This window comes from Fundulus heteroclitus, chromosome 3 (genome assembly GCF_011125445.2).
Source record: "Fundulus heteroclitus isolate FHET01 chromosome 3, MU-UCD_Fhet_4.1, whole genome shotgun sequence".
In the NCBI taxonomy this organism is placed as follows: Eukaryota; Metazoa; Chordata; class Actinopteri; order Cyprinodontiformes; family Fundulidae; genus Fundulus; species Fundulus heteroclitus.
The window spans coordinates 47,150,440-47,155,177 of NC_046363.1; the positions used below are offsets into that span (position 1 = coordinate 47,150,440).

At 50.8% G+C, this 4,738-nt stretch overlaps 1 long non-coding RNA gene across 1 annotated transcript; it reads left to right on the forward strand.

Moving 5' to 3' along the window:
• The first annotated feature begins 3,183 nt into the window (after positions 1-3,183).
• LOC118557958 lies at positions 3,184-3,430 on the forward strand. The gene is made up of 3 exons (XR_004928149.1): positions 3,184-3,230; positions 3,302-3,340; positions 3,407-3,430. It is a non-coding gene; the product is annotated as an uncharacterized LOC118557958 (long non-coding RNA).
• The last annotated feature ends 1,308 nt before the right edge of the window (positions 3,431-4,738 follow it).

A 4,738-nucleotide genomic window follows, 5' to 3' on the forward strand; every position in this document is an offset into this window, starting at 1 on the left:
ACCTGAGTCCAGGAACGTGCGCGCCATCCTACACGTGAGAAGCAGAGGTCATGACACGCAGGCGTGGTGCTGGTCGTGTCACGCGGTTTGTAACGAGTGTCCATGTGTTGCAGGAGGTGATCACACACGAGCGTGTGGTGGCCATGATGAAAGCCGCCATCAGAGACACCCAGGATCTGCCCATGTTTGTGAGTTCTGACCCGATTACCTGCGTATCGCCGTGGCTGCCGTGTTGTAACCAGATGCTGTGAGTTAAGTGCGCTGCTGGGTGCAGCTCTCTGAGGAGGAATAAAGCCGCTAGCGAAGCCTGAAGTGGCGCTCTGCAGGGGGGGGGGGGGGGGGTCAGCCCCGTCTCTGGCTGAAAGCAGGTAAATGTGGTAAAAGTGCTGAGCTTGCAGAATGCTCCAGCTAATTAAATCTGAACACACTGCATTGAGTTTGTGTAGCTGGCCTGTAGGGGGCAGCAGTGCGCAGTCGCTGCTCTTTTCTAAATGCATTCAGGAACAGAATTAAAACAGGAACTTTTGGGCTTTATGTTGCTCGTGTGTGACGGTAGCAGATAACAAAACGTTCTCAGGAGAAAAGAGCAGAACCCAAAGTTAAGGAGCGTTATTTTAACAAGGCATGGAATAAAAGCTTCACCACTGGCTCGTTTTAGATCAGAGCTGACGTGTTTAATTTAAACCAAATAAACTACCAGTCTGATTGTGAATCAGATCAGGAATATTAAAGCGACAAAGGAGAGAACGTGTGATGGTTAGTTGTGTAGCTTTGTTAAATTTTATAACCTAAAATGAGCTCGTTACAGTAAACCACTGTTAAGCTTCATAGACTGTTAGCTAGATCTCCATCACTTCTTCATTTCCTTCACGTCCAATTTCTTCTTTCAAAATAGAGAATGATTCATAAACGTATATTGTGTGTTTTTACCTGAAAAGGCCGTTCAGGTCGTCTAGATCCGGAGAGGAAGGTGAAGCCAAAGTGGGAGCCGCTGGTTGTTGGTCAGCAGCGACCTGCAGAGCTGCAGCTTCTCACGGCGTTCACAGATAGCTTTGCAATAATCTATTCTGCTGAGCATAAAAGCAGCTTCTCTGTGTCCAGGGCCCCAGGGGCCGCCTCAGGGTCTCCTAGGAGCTGCTGTGGAGAAAGCAGGTGTGCAAAGATTCCCTCAGTCTGATCACTGAAGAGAGATACCCAGTGATGTCACACTGTGATTATGTCTAAGAACCGGGTTGTTTAGAGCTTGTGGACACACGGCTATAACTAGTGTTATGAACGCTGAACGTCAGCAACATGGCGGAAAAGTGATTCTTCATGCTGTTAACGAGCCCTCAGAGGCCGTTAACGAGCCGTCAGAGGCCGTTAACGAGCTGTCAGAGGCCGTTAACGAGCCGCCAGAGGCCGTTAACGAGCCGTCAGAGGCCGTTTAACGAGCCGCCAGAGGCCGTTAACGAGCCGCAGAGGCCGTTAACGAGCCGTCAGAGGCCGTTAACGAGCTGTCTGAGGCCGTTAACGAGCCGCCAGAGCCGTAAACGACCCCTCAGAGGCCGTTAACGAGGACCGTCAGAGGCCGTTAACGAGCCGCCAGAGCCCGTTAACGAGCCGCCAGAGCCCGTTAACGAGCCGCCAGAGCCCGTTAACGAGCCGCCAGAGAGCGTTAACGAGCCGTCAGAGGCCGTTAAGAGCCGTCAGAGGCCGTTAACGAGCGTCAGAGGGCCGTTAACGAGCCGTCAGAGGCCGTTAACGAGCCGCCAGAGCCCGTTAACGAGCCGCCAGAGACCGTTGGACGACCAAAACGACCAACGATCTTTACTGTTACTATGTGACTTGGTGAATGTTGGTCACTAAAAGGGAGTACACTCATAATTTGGCTGACAGCAGCACGTCTCATCCAGAATCAGCCAGAAGAAACGGCTGCAGTGTTACTTAGCAACCAACATTAACGCAGAGCCACGGCCATTTATCACAAACAGTCTTTATGTTTATTGCTTTATTGTTTCTGAAACAATAAAGAACTACTTTCTTTTTTGCAGCGCTTTAAACAAGATGCCATTTAGCTGTGTATCAAACGTCTTACAAAGCTTTGGCTGCGGGGGGGGGGGGCTAACAGGCCCAGTGGTTGAGAAGCTTATGGGGCTGAGGACGGCTGCAGGTCTGGATCCAGGTCTGGATGCAGGTCTGGTTCCTGACAGGAAGTCTGCACCAGCCTGTCTGGAGACGGCGGCTGCTGGTTTAGGCGCCGCAGAGAAATAACCGATGCCCCGTTCCCACGGGGGGGGAGATACGGTCTGCAGAGGCTTTCCCTCGTTTAGGCCCTGTGTCCACGTGGATGCTGCGTTTTGGGGACCTTAAACGAGCTTTATTGAAACCGGGTCCCAGAATAGAAGCCGTTTTTATTTTCCCGTTTATTTTGCATGCGAGCCGGACCTTAAGCGATGACATGGTGGCCTCTGGACGCTGCATGCGCCCCACGTATGCAGAGTCCCAGCCGACACTGAGCTGCTGTTTTGGGACGAGCGGTTGATAGAAAGCGTTTCCCACTGGAGTCGCGTAAGAAAAAGATCCCTAACGGAAGGAGTTCTCATGTGGAAACGGCCAGATGTGGTTTCCTGCAGGGACGGCCCACTCGTTTCCACAGTGGTGGATTTTCAGTGTGAGGAGCGTCGTGTGATGGAGCCTGACGAGGGGCCGGCCGTTGACCGCGTAGTGTGTGTCAAGCTAATAGCAGCTAGCCTGACGTTGGCCGGGAGCTTTTCTCGCCGACTTTACTGACTATTCTGTGTTCATCCATCCTGACGAAGCGCCAGGCTTATAAGACGGTGAGGGATTATTCTGCGAGCTCGTTCTTTTAAAGTGCTGCCTACATCGGACTCATGTGTGAACGGCTCCAAACTGACCAATCAGAGCCAGGACGACGATGCCTGTGGGGGTCCTGAGGTGGTCCTGTGGGGGTCCTGTGGGGGTCCTGAGGGGGTCCAGGACTGCGTACCGTCCCACACCTCCTCTGGATGATGCCTGAGAAAATGGATGATGGTGTTGATCGTCCTGCATTTGGTGCTGATCCAGTCTCAGGTCTCAGCAGATTCTGCATAAGGATCCAGAATAGCAGAATCAATAATCGGTCTGCAGATTCACTTTCTCTGGGTGCAGGTTCTGGCCTAAGGTTGTGTTTTCTCTCAGGAGCCAAGATGACCCGGTCCAGACTGAAACAGGCTGTACAGCAGGGACAGGTGAGCAGCACATCCTTCCTGTCATCAGCCCTGCTGATCAGAACCGCCGTTAATCTCTGTTTTGTTTGCAGCGCCTGAACTGGGGCCTTCCAGCTGTGAGCGCGCTGAAGGTAAACGTCGTCTGCCTCGGACACACTTCCTGTCTCGCTGTCCTTCTGACCGCCTCTCTCCTGCAGCCGCCTCAGTTCGTTGACATCGATTGAGGAGGATGAAGACTCCTCTGATGAAGAGTATTGTCCTGATGCTGAAGAGGAGGAGGAGGACACGCCGCCGAGGAGGTGAGCGGGGGATGATGGACTGAACCTCCCTGTTGTTCATAAAACATTTCACAGACCAAGTGAGAGAGCACATCGTATTTATTTAGCAGGTTTCAGTTCTTTACATAATAAACAAGCATCAAAGACAACAATAGAAAAGCTAAACGCAGCATTCAGGGAACGTCATACGCATAAAACTAGTTAGAAGCCAATCTGAATAAATGTTCGCTGAACAGAAGCAACAGAGTCGACACTCTCCAGTCTGAGAAGAACTGTAGAAGGCAGAGAAACAGGCAGCAGCTGGGCCTCCAGGGCTCTACAGCACAGACTAACATGTTAAAACGCTCCTGTGTTGGTTAAAGCTTTTGCAGCAGCACTGGCTGCACCCACCTTCAAAAATAAAAGACGAGACGAGATAAAAGCAAGAATAACCATCTTCATTTAAAGTTTGATGTCTACAAGAGTTTGTGATTAATTCATGAGAATCCTCTAACTGGCAGAATCCAAGACGACACCAAAGTTGCTGAGGTTTGGTTTGACCACGGAGGCCAAAACACCAACATGCTGCTTGGTGTCAGTTAATTAGTGTTCATTATCAGGTTGTCTAATGGCAGTACATAGCCAAATTATTCACTCATCCAAATAATCCTTTCATGGCCACAGGTATATAAAACAGCAGCCATGCAGACTGTTTCTACTCTCTCAGGAACTCCAGCGTGGTTCTGTGATAGGATGCTAACCTGTGCAGCAAGTCAGTCATGAATATTCCCCAGTCAGCAGTGTTAGAACAAAGTGGCAGTGATTGGCACCAAGTTGGGTCAGATAATCTGATGGAGCGGGGCAGCAGATGCTGAGGTGCATAATTAGCCCTTCAAATACCTGTGGCCTTCAGATTAGCTCACTGCATAGAGCTGCATGGCCGACTGCTGCCTCCAAACAACATCCCCAGATGTGAAGCAGCCAGATGTGAAGCAGAGCGCCACCACTGGACTCCAGAGCTTCCCGTCTGGTAATCCGATGGACCAGTCTGGGTTTTGGCAGTTACTCGTCTAAATATTGTGCCAAGTGAAACGTTTGGTGGAGGCCGCTTAGGTGTGGCTTTTTTTTCCTCAGCTGGACCCTTGGTTCAGTGAAAGGATCTCTGAACGCTTCAGCTTTTGGAGTATTTCATATTCCCACCATGACGAGGACCAGAGCGCAAAGCAAGGTCCATAAAGACCTGGAGGAGAGTTTGGTGCTGCTGACCATGAC